This window comes from Heloderma suspectum, chromosome 1, assembly GCF_057233095.1.
Source record: "Heloderma suspectum isolate Gila_16-S chromosome 1, 16-S_ref, whole genome shotgun sequence".
NCBI lineage: Eukaryota > Metazoa > Chordata > Lepidosauria > Squamata > Helodermatidae > Heloderma > Heloderma suspectum.
In genome coordinates this window covers 85,171,751-85,194,274 of record NC_139458.1, presented here as the reverse complement: position 1 = coordinate 85,194,274, position 22,524 = coordinate 85,171,751, and the positions used below count along the sequence as shown (strand labels likewise).

The 22,524-nt window shown below is 41.7% G+C and overlaps 1 protein-coding gene across 13 annotated transcripts in view; it reads left to right on the top strand.

The window, feature by feature from the left end:
- The window catches only part of TSPAN18 (tetraspanin 18), a 414,388-nt gene that overhangs the window by 254,838 nt on the left and 137,026 nt on the right, over positions 1–22,524 (top strand). Inside the window, exon 1 of one of the 13 annotated variants that reach the window (XM_084850828.1) lies at positions 21,569–21,649. The exons of the other annotated variants lie outside the window; for them this stretch is intronic. The gene's annotated coding sequence lies outside the window, so the exon portion shown is untranslated. Of the gene's footprint in view, positions 1–21,568; positions 21,650–22,524 lie in introns of those variants that run through there. 13 annotated transcript variants of the gene reach the window in all.

Sequence of the window (22,524 nt, the reverse complement as noted above, 5' to 3'; positions counted from 1 at the left end):
TTCAGAATATCATCCATCCATCTTGCCCTTGGTCGGCCCCTCTTCCTTTCACCTTCTGCTTTCCCTAGCATCAGCATCTTCTCCAGGGTATCCTGTCTTCTCATTATGTGGCCAAAGTACTTCAGTTTTGCCTTTAATATTCCCTCAGGTGAGCAGTCTGGCTTCATTTCCTGGAGTATGGACTGGTTTGATCTTCTTGCAGTCCAAGGCACTCTCAGAATTTCATAAAAAACTAGATTTGTGTCATTGACTTCTGTTTAGTACCAAAAAATGCCTCTGAGAAAATTCACATGCCCTCCCTCCAACAGGTTAAATGGTCAGCAAAATAAATTATTTACAACTATCAAAACTCCAATCACACAACCAAAAAAAACCTTCAATAGTAAAATATATTGTGCAAGTTGCACAGATTATATCAACATTATTTAATGTATTATATGAACTACAGTCAGTTTATTAGATATCTATGTAACAAAACATTACATTTATCTGTTAGAGTTATTAACCATTTATCTACCATGTTGTGCCTGCTGTTCTGATTTAGTTGGTGTTTTCTCAATTTAAAATAAAAGCTTTGATTTCTGACGATGTGATGTATGCATGACGCACTGCACGGATGAACCAGTGTATCTTCCAGTGATAGCCTCCAGTACCTTCATATGAATGAATAGTTGTTTGAGCATTCAATAGGGGGGCTGGGATGTGTTTACTGATCAAAGAGGAAGAAGCAAGAGGCACAATTAGCTTCAAATTGTATGAAGAATATTAAGGCATATTTGAGGCATCAGATGAAATTCACAAAATTTCATGAAATATCCTAAAATACTAGTTAATCTAGAAGTCACTTGTAATTGTAAATGGAAAAACAACCCACATGAAGATACAGGTTAGAAAGGGATGTAGGGATTTAAAAATACATCGACACTGGGTGAATACATTCAGCTGAGACTAGATAGTAGATTCCTTTTCCATCCCTGCTTGAACAGTAAGACATGTATGGCACTGTGTGGCGTGCAGGAAAAAATCTCTCCAACTTTTTAGGAGTTGTGTCAATTTGGTTAAATCTTCTAGTAGCAAATGGAGACTGAAAAAATCCACAAGAGAATAAAGTCCAAAGCAGAAAGAATACTACATACTTGGATTAAGTACAAGCCCTGTTAATCTCTCTCTCTCTCTCTCTGCCTACATGATATAAAGGTTATTAACCTGACTGCAAAAGAACCCACTGGGAAATTCAATACCATGCGGAGGGGATTATCACACTTTGAAAAGAATGTATGACAGTGACCATGACATAATAAATGCATTAGATGCCTCTTTATGTCTACAGGGAGTTGTAGAGAAGCACCAATCACTTTGCACAAGGGAGAGATGAGGGAGCTCATTTTTGATGTTTAAATATCAGGCAGGAAATGAGAGCTCAGAGTCACTAATGAAAGGAGCTCATATGTTTTCATTATTCATTTTGCTTTCTTAAAGAGGCCGACAGGGAGTTGGCTAACATAATGAGTTGTATTAGCATCTTCACATTTTCACTGAACAGAGTAATCTAGGGAAGAGGTATCAGTTTCTAAATCTGTGTCTCTGATGGACATCCTAAAAAACTATGTTTATGTCCTGCCAGCCATTGGCTGGAGACTATGCAAAGTAGTGGATGGTCCATTCAGAAAGTATGAGCAGATTAGTGGTGGCAAGACAACTGGGTGGCAAAACCTGTTTGCTGTGGACAAAATAAAGGTGTCACTGAGAGGAATCATCCAGGGAAGAGCTTAGAACAGCCTTCCCCACTGTTTTGGACTTCAACTCCCATCAATTACAGACAGCATGGCCATTGGTCAGGAATGCTGGGTGTTGTAGCCAAAACATTTGGAGGGCACCAGGTTGGGGAAGGCTGGCTTAGAAGAAGTTGAGATCATAATGAAAGGAATGCCAACATTCATTCATTCATTCATTCATTCCATTTCTATACCATCCAATAGCTGAAGTTCTCTGGGCAGTTCACAACAGTTAAAACCATAAAATACAGCAACACGATAGAACACAATATAAAGGTTTTAAAATAAAACCAAGTAAAACCCAGCAGCAGTGTAAAGATCTAACAGTACAACAACAAGGAAGTCTTGCTCCAAAGATGATCAGACATGGGCTAGAGCTGTATCTTCAGCCTATCACGTGGGGATGAAGGCAGCAAAAAAGGAATACAATGCTGCCTCTATCGCGTCCGCAGAGTGCTCTCCCAGGAGGCTGTTCCAAGTGGTCCGGAGCCTGGTTGGTCCAATTGCTCCAGAACCGCTGGAGCATTCTACCTCCTGTGAGGCCTTGGCAAGGCACTTTAGGGATACAATTGATTGGATTAGGAGTGTTATTCTGTGCGCCGTAGATACAGTTAGCAAGCAAGAGGCGGTCTGTGGCAAACCGGTTTTGTGGGATCAGTTCCAGCTTCTTCCTTCTGATGAAGTGGACAAGGTGCTTTCATCTGTAAAGCTGACCACCTGCTTACTTGATCCTTGCCCATCTTGGTTCATTACGAGCTGCAGAGAAAGGCTGGGTGAGGGGATCAGAGTGGTGGTGAACGCCTCTCTTGAGGAGGGAGTGATGCCATCAGCTCTCAAGGAGGCAGTGATAAGACCGCTTTTAAAAAAGCCCTCCTTGGATCCCCAATTTTTGAACAACTTTCACCCAGTTTCGAATCTGCCATTTTTGGGCAAGGTGATTGAGCGGGTGGTGGTGATGCAGTTGAAGGCACACTTGGAAGTAGCTGATTATCCAGATCCATTTCAGTTGGGCTTCAGGCCTGAGCATGGGACAGAAACGGCCTTGGTCGCCTTGGTGGATGATATGAGGAGGGCTTTGGGTAGGGGCGAATGCGCCTTCCTTGTTCTCCTCGACCTCTCAGCAGCTTTTGATACCATTGACCATGGCATCCTCCTGGACTGCCTGGAGGGGTTGGGCACTGGAGACACCGTATTACGGTGGTTCCGGTCCTTCCTCTCTGGCAGGTACCAGAGGGTAGCACTGGGAGAGGAGGTTTCGGACCCGTGGCCGCTCACGTATGGGGTGCCTCAGGGTTTCATCCTCTCCCCGATGCTATTTAACATCTATGTGAAGCCGCTGGGGGCTATCATCAGGAGGCCTGGGGTGCAGTGTCATCAGTATGCGGATGACACGCAGCTCTACCTCTCATTCAAATCTTCACCAAGGTTGGCCATAGAATCCCTGTCTAAATGTCTGGAGATGGTGAGTGGCTGGATGGGGAGGAACAAGCTGAAGCTGAACCCTGACAAGACCGAGGTACTTTTGGTGGGAGACAAGAGGAGGTTGGGGGATGTCGACCTGGTGTTGAATGGGGTACGGCTACACTTGAAAGACCAGGTCCACAGCCTGGGGGTCATTTTAGACTCCCAGCTGTCCAGGGAGGCTCAGGTGTCAGGTGTGAGCCGGGCAGCGCTGTACCAACTCCATCTGATACAGCAGCTGCGCCCCTACCTTCCTGACCATTTGCTCCCATCAGTAGGACATGCCTTGGTCTCCACTCGTTTAGACTACTGTAATGCGCTCTACGTGGGGTTACCCTTGAAGACAGTTCAGAAGCTGAGCTGGTACAGAACGCGGTGGCTCACCTGCTTAAAGGCAGCCACCAGCGTGATCACATCACTCTGGTGCTGAAGGAGTTGCACTGGTTACCAGTTGTTTTCCAGGCCAAATTCAAGGTGTTGGTTTTGACCTTTAAAACCCTATACGGTTCCGGCCCAGCCTATCTTAAGGAGCGCCTTCAGCAACACCAGACAGGCCGCTTAACAAGATCAGCCTTGGGTGGCCTTCTCTGTGTCCCATCAGCCAGGACAGCTAGGCAAGTGAGGATGAGGGAGAGGGCCTTCTCTGTGGTGGCCCCCACTCTATGGAACTCCCTCCCTAGGGAACTCTGCCATGCCCCCTCTTTAATTAGCTTCTGCCACGCATTAAAAACATGGTTGTTCAAGCAGGCATTTGGGGTGGGTTAGGGTATTTTTAAAAATATGATGTTTTAATGTAGAATTTTATTGTTTTAAAACTGTCTGTATTGTTGTACATCGCCCAGAGTGGCCCGGTAACTGGCCAGTTGGGTGATTAAGAAATTTAATAAATAAATATTAAATAAACAAACAGATTTCAAACAATAAAAATGAAGAACTGATATGTTGGATATGATATTTTCTAGAAATAAAGAGTGCTGGTAAGGCACAAGTCTGTGAGCTACAGAAAGAAGTATATATTAATCCTGAGTTCATTTTAAAGTTCTTCATTAGAAGTTATGTTTTTATGTTTGGTGCACACATTCCAGTTTATCTCTACCCTATCCCAATACCATTTGCATTCTAAACATAAGTTCTTTATTGGATAGCTATAAATGAACTTTCTGATGCTTTTTCCTTGGTGCAGAATTAGATCAAGGGGAAGTAATTACCTTCAAGTGCCTCACTCAGCTCTAGAGCTATGTATACTTAAAGGTCCTGAACTTGGAGTAGTATCTCTACTGTGGGATAAAATGGAGGAAAAGCTGCTGATAGCCCAAGTGGAACAAGAAGTTACTTGCTACTTTGAAGGTCTTCATTTAGTTTTCCTAACTCCCTGCAAAAGGATGCGTGACCTTTGTGAGAGGTTTTGGACAGCAAAGTACTGTGTGAGATGCAGCATTCAAGAAAACCCAACACACCAGGTTATTTACAAGTCATTCAGTGTTAACATGTTGCAAGAACTTTGGAACTTAAATCTCTCTTTTAGGGTGGCCTGTTAATTATAGCCTCGATTAAATTATGTTAATTCTGTTTGCTTCAGTTTCACCATCTGTGTAATGGGGATGTAAAAATGCTTCTTGAGAAACTAAGCAGTGTTATTTTTTCTGGTTAAGCAATGGCTGGGAACACTTTCAGAGAAAGACAACACACTCTGGTTTCAGGCGAGGCTGAAAATGTTCTTCTGACAGTGCCTTTGGGACTGACTAGACAGTCCTTTTGGAAAGTTTTGAAGGAGAATTCTGTGGAGTGGTTGCAGCTGGATGTCATACGGCAGCTGGGTTGCAAACCCAATGTTAAAAGAAAGTGAAGAAAGAAGTTAAAAGAAGGAAACTCAAGACAGCTATCTGGCTGTAAAAAGAAAATGGCTTAATGGCCAGACTTAAGTCTTGGCAAATGTAGATTTGTGTCTCCTTCAATTTTTTATTCATGACCCACCAAGTGCGGGTAGTCACATCAATGTGAGATGATGTCCCTCTTTTCCCCCAAAGATTTCTGTTTAAATAAACCTCAAAGGAGACAGCCGGTGTCTGGGTCACCTTTGATTGGTGACCCCAACAGGAAGGAAAAAACCATATCCTAAATGTGCAGCTAAGCATGCAGTGTAATATGATTACTCTTAACTAGTGTGACCCTTCCAATCCATTGGGTTCTGCATTCACAGTGCGCTATATATTTTCAGGCACTCCCTGGTCTTTTTCAATTACTTTCCTGTTCTCTCTATTCCAAAGGCATTAGTCTTGTCTGCACACTTCATTATTCCAAGCTTATGTGCATGTGAAATGCTCCATAATCCATCCTTCCCAAAACAGTTTTTTCCTGACTGGTACAGGCTAAATGAGGATATCATCCAAGGGGAAAAAAAGCAATTTAGCTAAAATGATTAACTCAGAGCAAGGTGCTTCATCGCTATCAAGTTACCTCCAAAAGTACGTTTATAGGTAAAGTCATGTGCTGTCAGATCTAACAGAAATGCTGCTGCTGCTTAACTTTGCTTTGAAATTACAATTTGAGGTTGTTATGTCTAGTTTCTTTCTCCAATCAGCAAAGTTCCCTGGAAGCATAACTGATGGTAAAAGTATAAATATGAGACGTGCATGTGTTGGGGTGGAACCATTACACAGGAAATAAGAATGGACCTTCCCAACTGGAAGATGCTTGTGTTAATGAAGGTCTGCTAGTTGCATCTTAAAAAGGAAACAGCCTGGCATCTTCTGCTCACATAAATTAAGCCTATGCTGTTTACTCAGCAGATTTGATTGGTTCTTTCCCCCCACAGCAAGAAGCTGTAATTTCAGTCATGTCAGGGAATATAAAGCTTTCTGAATAAAAACAAAGCACAGGAATCACTTGCAAGGCTGCAACATTATGAAAACAAAGGAGTTCATGAACCAAACAGAGCCAAGCCATCGAGGTTACAATCCCCCTTGAAGTATCTCCAAGGTCTGCCTTTGGAAAGTAAGAACGTTCAGTCTCAAGGAAAACTGGTGTTTTGCAATTCTTTTTGGCATTTAGGAACAGGATGTCCAGAACCAGGGTACTTCTAACAAAAGGTTAAACAATTATTTCCTTAAGGTATGTCCATACGTTATGTTTTACACAATCCTCCGAACCAAGTGCTGCTAGTTCAGATAAATTACCAGGATCAGCATGGAAGGAACAGCTACCAACATGCCAAAGGTAGCTCTAAAGTCTTGAAAAAAGAACTTCTTCTTTCAGGTATTTCCAGTTGTGTGTCTTATCACGTAACCCAATTGTATTCACGCTAATGTAAGAATGTTGCTACTATGTAGCACAGGCAGTGACAAGCCTGGCATCAGGGGTTGGCATGGGCAGGTAGCAACCAAGGGCACAGGGGCTCAGAAGGTCCCATCCCTGCCCCTAAGCCTGCTGCAGTTGCTACCGCCTTGCCCAACTGGTTGGCTGGCTCCACTGGCAAAAGCTGTGGCCAAACCTGGAGGCCCTGCAGCATCCCATTTCAAAGAACTTTTTAAACTTACATTTTGAGTAGGAGTGCTGCAATGATGTGCCAGCGGGGCCAGCCAGGTAAGGAGGAGCAGCTGCTGCTCCTTTTGCCACTGCTGCCAGGTAAAAACCACCCACCTACAGGGAGGGCTGGCTGGCTGGTAGGATAGCAGCAGCTGGGCGAGGAGGAAGAAAACCCACTGCCAGGTTAAAAAAAAAAACTGGTGGTTGGGCTGGCTGGCAGGGTGGCATGCAGTGGGGCAGGGTGGTGGGGGCATGGGTGGGGTGATGGGCCTATTGGTAGCACTATGCTGATGGCCCACTGGAGTCCAGCACTGGCCCTGGGCAGTGATTATGGTCGCAACACAGTTGGGCAAAATCCATAAACAGCTCCTTAACTTAGCAGTCCCTGCCATCAAACATATTTTGTGTCTCATATATTTCCTATTCACATCACAGGAAAGGTAGTGAACTTTAGACCTATGAGCAGAAAAATGTTGGAATATTCCACTGTTCTTCTCCTGACCTATACCAACCTAACTTGCATAAATGAATGATTTTTTCATAGTTGCCTAAGTCCTTGCCATATTTGGAAAATGGTTACCAGATTCTTTTAAAAGCTGTAAATGAAGTTGTATGGTGAGGATGTACAATAAAGTCCATTGCCTTACTACTGAGAGCAGTTTTTGATCAGTTCTACAAGTGCTCCTCTAGACTAGGTAGAGCTAGTTGTGCAAATAAGAATTATTTGTGTTGAGTCTTGCATGTTTTTTCCCCTTATCCTGTGAAAAGTAGATAGGGAAGAAATCTCCAAATCAGAATACCCGAGAGATTCAAATATGGTAACTGCTTATTGTATTAAATGTATAGGATTGTATACGACTTTTGCTTCTGTTGAACTTGAAAGGTAGGAAGTGCCATCCGACTTCTTTCATTCTTCCTTTATTCCTAGCCTACACCATGGAGTTGAATAGAAACATACATATGGGTTTTTTTTTTTAAATTACACATGACTGTTAGTATTTTTAGAAGCTAGAAATTGTCACAGTGGGTCAAACAATTAATTAATCAAGGCTGTCTTCTTGTTGTGATCAGTTTCCAGTTGTTATGTCTGTTAGAGAGGCAGAAAACCATTCCTACCGAAGTTGATACCTTAACGGACCTATTTAGCTGAGCGATACTGTAAGCATCCCAATCTCTGTTGTGGAATGCTTTGAATAACCTTTATTTCAGCTTGCAGTACTATGCATGTTATTAATAATATGAGTTGCATTTTTTTTTTTTTAGTGATTTAGTGATTTGATGACATGTGCCTCATTTTTCTCTTCAGATTTTGCCTTGGAATTGGTTTGTTCATCTCATAGAAGCATTAGCAATTTGAAATTATTCACAGATCTTGACGGTTAATTCTACTTGTGAGCTAATGACAAAAATATTAGAAGATATTATTGGTAAGAGGTGTATACTGATTAGGATATACTTTATATTCCTGAGATTATTTGATTATGATATGTTACAGTAGGAATATGACTCATCGGTTAGTCAGTCACAGCTTTAGTAAGCCATGAGTAGTGATGGGTGAAATGACTTTCATAATTTGTAATTTGCTTATTGAGTTACAAAACCAACCCTATACATTTGGATGAAAGTTGTATGTTGGTATGAGTTTTTGAATTATCTTCAGATTTTAGCACATGTGTGTCATTGAACTGCATCATAGGAATGTGGTGTATATAATATGGTGATATGGTAAGAAGATACACCCTTCTCTGATTGGCTGTTATCACATATGCTTTGTTTACTGCAATCAACATATAACAATGTGGAAAGCTGGTGGAGTTTGGATGTTTGGTCATATAGAATTTCCACGGGCAGAAAATATAAATTAACTTGTAATCAGTCTTGCTTTGAATTACAAAACTATTAAAATTTGTTGGAGCAAAGTTGGGGCTTGTTATGCATTTGAGAGTTACAAACCTACTTGCCTTGACTTACAAGCTGACTATTTACAGGTTTTGGTGGCATCCCTAGGTTTTTTTTTTAATAAATAAAGTCACAAAGTTTTTTTTTTAAAAGAAAACAAATAAGGTTGCAAGCACCCTCGCTGCTCAGAAGCCTGCGAGCTTAGAGGCTTCTGAGATTCCTATAGTCTGCTGGGCTGAGGCAGGAAGAGTGGGAGAGGTGTTGGAGGTAATCTTTGCCTCGCCATTTTCCGATCTTTCCTTTTTTTTGCTAGATGGGCTTTTCAGCCCAACTAGCGAGGGTGCTTTTGAGATGGAGGGAAGGAGGCCGAGGAGGTTTAGATAAGTCATATCCTGGCCTTTCCAGCCTCCTCCCCTCCCCACCCACCAGAACACCCCCTTTCCCCCCTCTCTGAAATTGATTTTCTGAGCTCATAGAAACAGCTGCCATGGTTCCCTCCACACCGGCTATGAGGGGCCAGGGGACCATAGGATTGCTCTCTAAAGGAGTGATTTCTAACTTTTGAAGACTAAGGGCACAATCCTATGGCTGCTAGACAGCGTAGGATTTTTTGGTTTCTGGGAACCAAGCTCATAACCAGGGTTCCCAGAAACCCAACTCCCCACTCCCTCCCCCACCGCCTTGTAGGTTTGTCCCTGGCTCAGTGCTCATAAGAGCAGGATGGAGTGGGCGAAAAGGGGGCATTCCTGGGGGTGGGGAGGGGACGGGACAGCGGAAGCACCATTATGATGCTTCCTATGCGCCATCCAGCCTCCCCCCCGCCAACGTGCCCTGACTAGACAGCTGAAATCAGCCATCTAGCCACAAATGCAGGGCTGCCAGAGCATGGACGAGAGGATCCCCTCCGTGCTTCGCCCACCCTGCATTGGATAGTTGGCCACTGAGTTTAGAGGTGGCTGAATATCCCCATAGGATTGCACCCTTAAAGTTACCACTGAGCTCATAGTTGTTGTTATAAACTCTGCCTTCATATTCTAAAGGCAATGAATTCTAAGCAAACCTACTTCATATCATATTGACTAGAACTATTCTTATGTGGGTGGCATAAATTTTATATTCATTGCCCTTGCAACCTTTATGTAGTTGTGTGCTATAAATTAGTGCTAACATTTTAATTTAATTAATCTTGTGTTATACTGCGCAGAGAGCTTTGGCTATGGGGTGGTATAGAAATGTAATAAATAAATAGAATCATAGAAAAGTAGGGTTGGAAGGGACCTATAAGACCATTGAGTCCAACCCCCTGCTCAATGCAGGAATCCAGGTCAAAGCATCCCTGATGGCTGTCCAGCTTCATCTTGAATGCCTCCAGTGTGGGAGACCCCACTCCCTCCCTAGGTAATCAGCTCCATTGTCTTATTGCTCCAACATTCAGGAAGTTTTTCCTGATGTTCAGCCGGAATCTGGCTTCCTGTAACTTGAGCCCATTATTCTGTGTCCTGCACTCTGGAATGATTGAGAAGAGATGCTGGCCTTCCTCTGTGTGACAACCTTTCAAGTACTTGAAGAGCTCTATCACGTCTCCCCTCAGTCTTCTCTGTTGCCGTCCTCTGAACACTCCCCAATTTGTCTGCATCCTTCTTCAAGTGTGGTGCCAAGAACTGGACACAGTACCCAAGATGAGGCCTAACCAATGCTGAGCAGAGAGAAACTAATACTTCACATGATTTGGAAGCTATACTTCTATTAATGCAGCCCAAAATAGCATTTGCCTTTTTTGCAGCCACATCACATTGTTGGCTCATATTCAGCTTGTGATCTATAACCATTCCAAGATCCTTCTCGCTTATAATATTGTTGAGCCAAGTATCCCCCAACTTGGAACTGTGCATTTGGTTTCTTTTTCCTAGGTGCAGAACTTGGCATTTATCCCTATTACATTTCATTCTGTTGTTTTCTGCCCAGTGCTCCAGCCTATCAAGATCACTTTGAATTTTGTTTCTGTCTTCCAGGGTATTATCTATCCCACCCAATTTTGTGTCATCTGCAAATTTGATCAGCATTCCCTGCACCTCCTCCTCCAAGTCATTATTAAAAGTGTTGAAGAGCACTGGGCCCAGGACTGAGCCCTGCGGTACCCCGCTTGTTACCTCTCCCCAGTTTGAGAAGATCCCATTGATAAGCATTCTTTGAGTCCGATTCTGTAGCCAACTGTGGATCCACCTGATAGTTGTTTCATCTAGCACACTTTTAGCTTGTTTGCTAATCAGGATATCATGAGGCCTTTTGTCAAAAGCTTTGCTGAAGTCGAGGTATATTATGTCCACAGCATTCCCACAGTCCACAAGGGAGGTTACCTGATCAAAAATGAGATTCGTCTGGCAGGATTTGTTCTTGACAAATCCATATTGGCTTCGAGTAATCACGGCATTGTTTTCAAGGTGCTTCCAGATGGATTGCTTTATCATCTGCTCCAGAATTTTCCCAGGGATTGATGTCAGACTGACTGGTCTGTATTTCCCAAGTTCCTCCTTTTTGCCCTTTTTAGGGACAACATTAGCCCTCCTCCAGTCATCTGACACTTCACCCGTCCTCCATGATTTCGCAAAGATAACAGTGGTTCTGAGAGTTCTTCTGCCAGTTCCTTTATTACTTTAGGGTGCAGTTCATCTGGCCCTGGAGATTTGAACTCATTCAAAGTAATTAGGTGTTCCTTGACCATATGCCTATCAATCTCAACCTGCAATCCTGCTCCTTCAGCCTGTACTTTGCCTTTGCCAGGGGGGTCATAGACCGTCTTTCAGGAGAAGACTGAACTGAAGTAGGAATTGAGCACCTCTGCCTTTTCTTTGTCATCTGTTATCATTTTGCCATCTTCATTGAATAATTGAACCACCATTTCTTTCCTCTGTCTTTTACTATGCATGTATCTGAAGAAAGGCTGTTTGTTGCTTTTAGCATCCTTTGCTAACCTCAGCTCGTTCTCGGCTTTAGCCTTCCTGACGCCATCCCATCCTGACGCAATTCTGTGCTACCTGCTTGTACTCTTCCTTTGTAGCTTGGCCTTCCTTCCACTTCATATATGTGTCCTTTTTTGTCAGCAAATTTTATCAGGCTAGATTTAAAAAATAATGGGGAAAGGATTTAACTTCATAGGTAGTTTCAGTCTTTATTAGAAAAAAGTCCAGCTGCTTTCAGAAACAAATGTCAGTGCTGTAAAAACTAGTGCAATATATATGTAAAGGCATGCACACATGATGATTTTCTTCATTCGGTTCATCCAAATCCCACAATCTTTAAGGCACTACTTGCACAGTGTCTGGTTATTCCAGTATGTGCAACTGTCAGCAGGTCCTAAGTTTGGATCCTAAGGGATCTCAGAGTGGGATTTTGCCTATATACTACGATCAAGATTGAGCCAAGGAAGGGAACTATACAGGAAAATAACTCAGGTGAGGAAAAAAGCCATTTGGACAGCATTAGGCCAGAGCTGGTCATGGCCTAACTCCTTTAAAGAACTCCTAATCAAGTTTGCTCTCAGGCCTTCACAGCAGTTGTTCTCATATTGGTAACTGCAAATTCATGCCGTTTTTGTCCGCTATAAATCCATCCTTCACTCTTTCTCTTCTGTCATCACTCTGGCTAAACAACATTACTCCACCTTTCTGATCCACACCAACTCTTAGAATCCCAAGTGCCTCTTCTCTAGCTTTGATGTCCTGCTTAGGCTTTCCCCTTACCCCTCCCCACTTTCTGCTCAAGTTTTGCTAAAAGTGAATCTATCTGCTCTGATAGCTCTCATGCCTTACCCCCATCAGCCCTCCCTTCTCTGGCTCCTCCTTCACCCTTTTTCCTTTTTCTCCCATTACATCTGATGATCTGACTATCGTATTGTTCTCATCTAACCCCCACCACCACATGTGCCCCCTTGATCCTATCCCTTCACAACTTCTAGTTGCCATCTCTCCTGCCATTATCCCTTTTCTCCAAAATATTATCAACCTATCTCTCACTTCTGGCTCCTTCCATTTGACATTTAAGTGTGCCACTCTTTCACTTATTCTAAAAAAAATCCTTTGACCCATACTCCATCTCAAGCTACCGCCTAATATTCCTTCTTCCCTTTATCTCCAGATTCCTTGAGTGTGCTGCTTATACATGCTATCTCAACTTCCTCTTCTCCAATTCTGCTTTTGACCCCCTCCAATCTGGTCAATTTCCAGCACTCCACTGAGACTGTCCTCCATGAAAAACAAAACAAAACTGATGACTTCTTTATTGACAAATTCAAAAGTCTCCTGTTGGTCCTTATCCTCCTTGACCTCTCTGCTGCCTTTAATGCAGTTGATCACTTCTTCTGCTTTAACTCCCTTTGACATCCCTTAGACGTCCAAGATTCTTTTGTCAGTCGATTCTCTTCCTTCTCTTCTCTTTCAGTGTTTCCATTGGGGGAAGCTCTTCCTCTCCTTTCCTTCTCTCCATTACAATTCCTCAGGGCTCTGTACATGGCATTTGCTATCCTCTCTATAAATATCACCCCATGGCATTTAGAACCAACTATGTACTGACAACATCCAGCTCTACCTCCAAACATTCTCCTCCATCCAATCCTCATCTCCAAGGATCTCTAACATTTTTGTTTCGATGATTCATTATTTCAAGCTCAATATGTCCAAGACTGAACTTCTCATCTTCCTCCCAAGTGTTCCTTTCCTTGTTCACTCTCCTTATGTGTCATCATACTCCTTTTTGATCAGGCATGAAGCCTAGGTTATCCCTTTGACTCTTTTTCTTTTGCAGCCCATATTCAGTCAATCACCAAATCATGTCACTTCTCTCTTTTACAACATTACAAAAATATGGCCTTTCCTCTCTATCATCTTAGCAAAATTTCTGGTCCATGCTTTATTTCTTCCACTTCCTCCACTCCTGATCAGGACTTCCTATCCACTCTACCTATTGATCACATCTGTATTAGTTAAGGTTTTGGAGATAACGGAGGCTGCTGTAAATCATACGTTCGCTGTTACCATGTTACAATCTATTTGTGTTAGCGATAGGCAAATCTACAACTTTCAGTTTCACTGAATTTCTCATCTTCCCGACCTCAAATTTATTTTGGCTCATGTTCATATCACTGTGCAAATACAGAAAAAATCATTAAAAAATTCCACATGATAGTTCATATGCATTTTTGTGAGCATTTTCCTTAATATACTGATTTTTGTATCCTCTTTTTGCAAGTGTTTCCCCCTAAAATATAATGATTTTTTGCACATGATTTCCCCCAATATATGGATTGTTGTGCATTCCTTTCCTTAATAAACACATTTTTTGTGCATTTTCTGAGTTGTGAACTGGAGCACAAAATTCTGAAAAGTGTGAAAGTGTGAAGTGTGTGCACTTCATATATAAATTCGACAGGTCTGAATTTGCTAAGTTCAATGAAAAATGTGGACCTGATTAATTTCTTTGACATCCCTGGAGTTCAATAGCTTATCATGAATTTGGGGCAACTTTATCCATTCTGAATGCAAATGTCTGAAAAGATTTGTTAGGGCATGTAGTAAATTTGCCCCAACTACATGCATTGCACATGAACAACTTACAACGTCATTGCTGCTGCATAGAACACTGGAAATGGCAACCCACCCCAGTATTGTTGCCAAGAAAACCCCATGGAACGTATCACAAGGCTAAAAGATATGACGCCGGAAGATGAGCCCCTCAGGTCGGAAGGTGTCCAATATACTACTGGGGAAGAGCAGAGGGTATTTCCAAGTAGCGCCAGAAAGAGTGAAGCGGCTGGGCCAAAGCCGAAAGGACACTCAGCTGTGGATGTGTCTGGTGGTGAAAAGAAAATCCGATGCTGTAAAGAACAGTATTGTTTAGGAACCTGGAATGTCAGATCAATGAATCAAGGTTAGCTGGAGGTGGTCAGACATGAGATGGCAAGATTGAACATCGACATCTTGGGAATCAGCGAACTAAAATGGACAAGCATGGGCGAATTTAATTCAGGTGACCATCGTATCTACTACTGTGGGCAAGAATCCCTTAGAAGAAATGGAATAGCACTCATAGTCAACAAAAGGTTGGGAAAAGCAGTACTGGGGTACAATCTCAAAACCGATAGAATGATCTCAGTACGACTCCAAGGCAAACCATTCAACATCACAATAATTCAAGTCTATGCCCCAACCACTGAGTCTGAAGAAGCTGAGGTTGATCGGTTCTATGAAGACCTACAACACCTTCTAGAACTAACACCAAAAAAAGATGTCCTCTTCATCATAGGGGATTGGAATGCTAAAGTAGGAAGTCAAGAAATCACCGGGATAACAGGCAAGCATGGCCTTGGTGTACAAAATGAAGCAGGACAAAGGCTAATAGAGTTTTGCCAAGAGAACACGCTGATCATAGCAAACACGCTTTTCCAACAGCACAAGAGGCGACTCTACACATGGACATCACCAGACGGTCAATATCAAAATCAGATTGATTATGTACTTTGCCGCCAAAGATGGAGAAGCTCTATACAGTCAGTAAAAACAAGACCTGGAGCTGACTGTGGCTCAGATCATGACCTTCTTGTTGCAAAATTTCAGCTTAAATTGAAGAATGTAGGGAAAATAGAGAGCCAGTGTGGTGTAGTGGCAAGAGTGTTGGACTAGGAGCTGGGAGATCTGGGTTCTAGTCCCCACTCGTCCATGGAAGCTCACTGGGTGACTTTGGGCCAGTCACAGACTCTCAGCCCAACCCACCTCACAGGGTTGTTGTTGTGAGGATAAAATGGAGAGGAGGATGATAATGTAAGCCGCCTTGGGTTCCTTGCAAGAGGAAAAAAGGCGGGGTATAAATGCAATAAAATAAATAAATAATTAAATAAATAAAATAAAAACCACTAAACCATTCAGGTATGACCTAAATCATATCCCGTATGAATATACAGTGGAGGTGACAAATAGATTTAAGGGATTAGACCTGATAGACAGAGTGCCTGAGGAACTGTGGACGAAGGTCCATAACATTGTCCAGGAGGCAGCAACTAAATCCATCCCAAAGAAAAAGAAATGCAAGAAAGCCAAGTGGCTGTCTGATGAGGCTTTACAAGTAGCTGAGGAAAGAAGGGAAGCGAAAAGCAAGGAGAAAGGGGAAGATATATCCAACTGAATGCAGAGTTCCAGAGAATAGCAAGGAGAGACAAGAAGGCCTTCTTAAATGAACAATGCAAAGAAATCGAGGAAAACAACAGAATGGGAAAGACTAGAGATCTCTTCAAGAAAATTGGAGATCTCAAGGGAACATTTTGTGCAAAGACGGGCATGATAAAGGACAAAGAAGGCAGGGACCTAACAGAAGCAGATGAGATTAAGAAGAGGTGGCAAGAATACACAGAGGAACTATACAGGAAAGATCTTAATGTCCCTGATAGCCATGATAGTGCGGTCACTGAACTTGAGCCGGACATCCTAGAGAGGGAAGTCAAGTGGGCCTTAGGAAGCATTACTAACAACAAAGCTAGCGGAGATGACAGTATTCTAGCTGAGCTATTTAAAATCCTAAAAGATGATGCTGTTAAAGTGCCGCATTCAATATGCCAACAAATTTGGAACACTCAACAGTGGCCACAAGACTGGAAAAGGTCAGTTGACATTCCAATTCCAAAGAAGGGCAATGCCAAAGAGTGTTCAAACTACCGTACAACTGCGCTCATTTCACATGCCAGCAAGGTTATGCTCAAAATCCTACAAGCTAGGCTTCAGCAGTATGTGAACCGAGAACTACCGGAAGTACAAGCTGGGTTTCGAAGAGGCAGAGGAACTAGAGGTCAAATCGCCAACATTCGCTGCATCATGGAGAAAGCAAGAGAATTCCAGAAAAACGTCTATTTCTGCTTCATTGACTACGCTAAAGCCTTTGATTGTGTGGATCACAACAAACTGTGGCAAATTCTGAAAGAGATGGGAGTACCAGACCACTTTACCCGTCTCCTGAGAAACCTGTACGAGGGTCAAGAAGCAACAGTAAGAACTAGACATGGAACAACCGATTGGTTCAAAATTGGGAAAGGAGTACAACAAGGCTGCATATTGTCGCCCTGCTTATTTAACTGATATGCAGAGTATATCATGAGAAACGCTGGGTTGGATGAATTTTCCTCCAGCACCATAGTTCAAAAGCATCTATCTTCCTTCGCTCAGCCTTCCTTATGGTCCAGCTCTCGCAGCCATAGGTCACTACGGGGAATACCATTGCTTTAACTATGCGGACCTTTGTTGTCAGTGTGATGTCTCTGCTCTTAACTATTTTATCAAGATTTGTCATTGCTGTCCTCCCAAGAAGTAAACTTCTTCTCATTTCCTGGCTGCAGTCAGCGTCTGCAGTAATCTTTACGCCTAGAAAGACAAAGTCTGTCACTGCCTCCACGGTTTCTCCCTCTATTTGCCACTTATCAATCAAGCTGGTTGCCATAATCTTTGTTTTTTTTTTAGGCTGAGCTGTACGAGGCTCAAGAAGCAACAGTAAGAACCAGACATGGAATAACCGATTGGTTCAAAATTGGGAAAGGAGTACGACAAGGCTGCATATTGTCACCCTGCTTATTTAACTGATATGCAGAGTACATCATGAGAAATGCCGAGTTGGATGAATCACAGGTTGGAATTAAGATTGCCAGGGGAATTATCAACAACCTCAGATACGCAGTTGATACCACCCTAATGGCAGAAAGTGAAGAGGATCTAAAGAGCTTCTTGTTGAGGGTGAAAGAGAGTGCAAAAGCTGATTTGAAACTCAACATTAAAAAAACTAAGATCATGGCATCTGGCCCCATCACTTCCTGGCATATAGAAGGGGAAGAAATGGAAGCAGTGACAGATTTTATTTTCTTGGGCTCCAAGATCACTGCAGATGGTGACTGTAGCCATGAAATTAATACCCTGGAGAAGATGCTGATGCTAGGGAAAGTGGAAGGCAAAAGGAAGAGGGGCTGACCAAGGGCAAGGTGGATGGATGATATTCTGGAGGTGACGGACTCGACCTTGGGGGAGCTGGGGGTGGCGACGGCCGACAAGAAGCTGGCATGGGCTGATCCATGAAGTCATGAAGAGTGGGAAGCGATTGACCGAATAAACAACAACAACAAATGCATAGGATTGCACTGTTAAGCTTTTTTCCTTTATACTATAAATTGTAGAACATGGAGGTGGGTAGGAAGAAAGTGGGGCATTGAAGTGGTCAGTTGCAGTTCTAGAAACTGAAACTTCTTAAACAACCAAAAAGTGAGACAAAGGATGGTCAGTGTCATAGTTTTATTAGCAGCAAATTTGGCTTCTTGTCAAGGCAAAGGCAAGTATTGTTTGTTACGAACAGCTGCACAGACCTCATAAAGCCCCAACCTGAGCACATATATTACTTGCAGCAAAAAAAAATTGAGTTGCTTTGAAGATTAGCATTTGGAGTAAAATTAGGAAAGCAGATTTGTTTTTGGTAGATCTGCAGTGAACAAAAGCAGAATTTGTTATGAAATGTTGCTTTACTTGCAAGCTCAAAAGACATAGACAGTGCAAGAAACCTCAGTATCCTAGAAATTTACAAATCTGTCAATTTTGGTTTTGTTCAGCTTTTCATTTTTCATTTTTCCAACCTTAAGTTCATTTCATCCCATTTCTATATCAGTTTACATTTTTTAATGTCTACATGAAAACTTATACACAATTACATGTGCATATGTCCTAACATACACATTTTTGTACATTATTTCCATAAATATTGGCATTTTTTGTGCACTTGCTTTTTTTATTGGAGAACTTCATTGCAAAATTCAGAAAAGTGTGAATATCGAAGTGTAACTGTGTTTCAGTCCATGTATGGGTTTTGGAAATGCAAATTAAGTAGATTTGCATTTCAAAAAGAATTGTTTTGAAAACTACCATTCAGAAGCCATAGTACAATGGTTCAGATATATATAGATGGAGTAGAAAGCTTCATACAGTTAAGGCTTGCTAGTGGAATAACACAGGAATATTTATTTTATGTGGTGCCTTAGGAAATGATTTCCCTTTCCACTTGGCATTCTCATTTTATGTACTGACCACAAAATTCATTAGTCTGAAGCTGTGAACTCTTTTGTGGTGGCAGGGAGCCAGGTCCTAGAGGTTGGAACTTGATGAAAATGCCAAGATACACAGTATGCAATAGCTGTGTTTATTGTGGTCACGAAAGTATAGATTGCATTCAAGGGATTTGAGGCAAATTTCACTAGCTTTTACTCTTCATTTCTAGAAGAAAATAGGACAGCTCCCTATCCCCTTCCATAAATGCTTGCCAATGTCTTTAGGCTCACTTGTGGTTAGCTTTTCTTCAAATATCATTGCTAAGTCTTCCAAAATTATTATTTTTGTTTTAAAGTGAAATAATTTCATTTTACAGAGACACTTTGTGCAGTTGACAGCTGGAGATTGTTTACAGAAAGACAATACCTAGGAGATTGTAACCAAGAATATAAACTCTGTGGACTAAACTTTGCATTCCAGAAAAGGCGTGAGGTTAGAAAGCCACCCTTGTATACCAGTTCATTGTTCACTTCTGTACCTCTTCCAACTATTCCAGCAAACATTCAGGCTGGATATTTTTTGTTAATGCCTCTATTAAGATGTTGAAATTGCACTTAGTTCTACAGAAGGTTGGGAATTGAAACCTCCAGTAAATAAATACTCTTCTTAGATATTTAGACATCAGTCCAGAAGTCTACATGGAATACTCTGCATGTGCAGTTTTAAAGCCCTTTCTAAATTCAGCTTCATGCATTGCCCAAGCTACTTCTAAAATTTGTGATAACTTTAGGAGAGGCCTTCAACATAACACACAGAACTGGAGGCTGGAAACATTTGTTTGTGCAGAACCTCTCGAATGTGCTCCAAACAGGCTATTCAGATCGACACCTTAAATGGTTAGCTGTGCGGGGTCAGAATCCTGAGGGCCAAATTACACATATGGGTTGGATCTAGATTTAGTCTTAAAGTACACCTGCTGAAATCAATAGAATTTAAAAGTTATACTAAGTATGATCAAATGAATGCCCACTCCAATGTTAATTGCAGGTGTGGGGAGATCTGGCTTAGGACTACAGTGGGGAGACAAAGGGTTAAAAAAAAACCCTGCCCCCCCCATGTAAGGATCCCAAGGAATCCAGATCAGATCCCTTGTACTTACCTTAGACTTAAAAAAAAAGTCATAGCTAGCAGCTAAAAAAGACATAGTGTTTAAAGCGAGAGAAGGCAATCCAGTGTTGATTGGACGCAACTTTCATAATTCATGCTGTCTGGGGCTGATAGGAGTTATAGTCCAAAACATCTGGAGGGCACAAGGCTGCCTACGCTTGGTTTAAAGTAGTGTGTACTTTGGTCCTCATATAACCACATGCAGTACTGTTAGGGGCTCCGCTTTTCCTTTCTGTTCATCAATAAAAAATCATTTCTGAAAGTGTCAAGTGTTAATATGAGGCTGCTCTGTGGGATATGAGAGAAATGTGCAAGTGTGGAGGAGAACAGGAAGAGACATGGAAAAATGAAGAATATAAAACACTATAGGTAATTCATAGAGAGGCCCTTCTTGCATGCGAGGGTTTCTGTGCTTTGCTTTATTCTGTTGTCCAAAGACAACAGAAGAAAGGAAGAAGCTTTAGAAAATGTTAGAGTTGTTGACTAATTAGAGTTATATTGATGGTGTTGAAGAATCATCTGCCTTTTAGCCAATGAGGTATTTCATCAATTTAATTTTTTAAAAGAATTACAAATCAACATAACCTCAATGTAGGATTTGGGGGGGGGGCAGAGTTTATTAGAAGGAAAGTGAGTCAGTATAACAAAGAAAAGCTTCCACTTGGAAGGAAAGATTATCTGCTATTTTCTTTCTGAATTATCTATAACAGTAGCACAGAAGGACCAAAATAGCCACAAAACATTTCAGCCGAGCCAAAATGTGCATAAGTTAAAGTTAACAGCTTTAGAAAGTACTTGCTAATAGTATGATGAAGCGACTCCTTGGCTTCCCAAGATAAGCAAAAGGGAATTGCCTCTGAAAGGAAAAGTTTATTTGGAGACAATTGTTTGTGCAGTTTATATAGCTCTGATTGAAAAAAAAGTGGAAGCAGCAGTAACGCTGGTCTGAGAGAAGATGATGCAAAATGATCTGGAAGTTTGCCATTAGTAATACAGAAACTCTGCTATGGAACTTGCCTTTTCAAATAGAATTATGCTATCACACCAGCAGTGCTGTCTATTTCTCCCCTCCCAGCTTTGGGGCCAGGAGGGTGTTAGGATTAATGAGAGTAAGCAATTGAAGAAAAATATCCCATTATCCCTACCCTTTGGCAAGCCTGGATAATTAGTGGAACGTTTTGCAAGAAATATCATTTGTTTCAATGTAATTGCAAAATAATTATCTCATGGTAGGAGTATTAACTGTGTTGATTGATAACATGCAGGTAATATATGAAACATCTGCTTCAGCAAGACATGTGCCACAACACCATTTTAATTGGCCAGGTCAGCATTAATGACCTGCAATTAAGTGTATCAAGCACTATATTGAATATTGTAAGTGCTTGTCATACACAGTCTCATTGATGTGACATGAGAAAAATGGATTCTCTTGGGAGGCTTCTGCCTAGAAGATGGGGATCTTTCATATTTGCCCTTTTCAAAGAATTTGTGATTGGACTTTTGAGCCTTTCTAATTAATTATATAGACCATGATGCATATCTAATAGAAATTCTGAAGAAAACACAGGGCAGGAGAAAAGAAGGAGGGAGTAAGGAATGATTATTTATTAAGTAGTTCTTTTTTATTGAGAAATTTCTCAAAACTAGCTCCTGATCTGGATAAATACTCTTTTGGCCTAGGTGAGGTCCATCATCAGCTGTGAAATGCTCAGTATCCTGGACATGTCAACATGTTCTTAAATCCCAGAGCAAGACTGGATGGTAATGGAATAATTCTTCTATGAACACAATGCTTCTTGGGAGCTTTGGATTGATTTCCTAGTTCTGCTGCAGATTTCTTGTATTCCATGTGGGCAAATAATTTAAACTATTAAAAAGCCCTAAGCCGCATGGGACCTTGATAATTTGAGGCCTCCCCCTACATATGCCTGCCTGAGGATTGAGATCTGTTGGAGGAGCCCTCCTCTGCATCCCACCAGTTTGAGACATACGCTGTGGTGGGATATGGGAGAGGGCTTCTGCTGTGGCACCCCAGTTGTGGAATGCCCTCCCTTTGGAGGCCCAAATGGTGCAGACGTTGGTTTCATTTTGGTGCCAAGTTAAAACATGGCTTTTCACTAAACCCTTTGAGTGCTAATTGAATTCCCTGAAGTTGCACACTGTTTTAGCTATTTTACTGTTTTAGATTTTTTCATTGGTATTAGTTTGCTTAATGGTTTAATATGTTTTAGCTGTTTATTGTTTTATATTGTTTAAATTGATTTTACTTGTATGCCGCCCTGAGATCTTAACGGTATAGGATGGGATGCAAATGTTTTGAATGAATGAATGAATAAATATTAGGCTGCCACTTTCCATCCATTTAAAAAAGAGCAAGAGCATTCCTTAGCTTCCACCCTCTGTTTATAGTGTGGTTGTGTGTGTGTGTATTGAGATAGTATGAATGTGTCCCTGAAGTACAGATTCTAGTGTTCAAGGGCTTGTCTGTGTGCTATTGAAAACATTCATTTGCTTTTTTGCCAGCCGTTACAGCTGGAAAAGTCTTATGGATCATTTTGTACCACTTGCCTGCCCATGTGTATATCAGGGTCAGACTTCTGCTGTTCCCAGAGAAGCTTGGAAGTGTGGCCTCATTG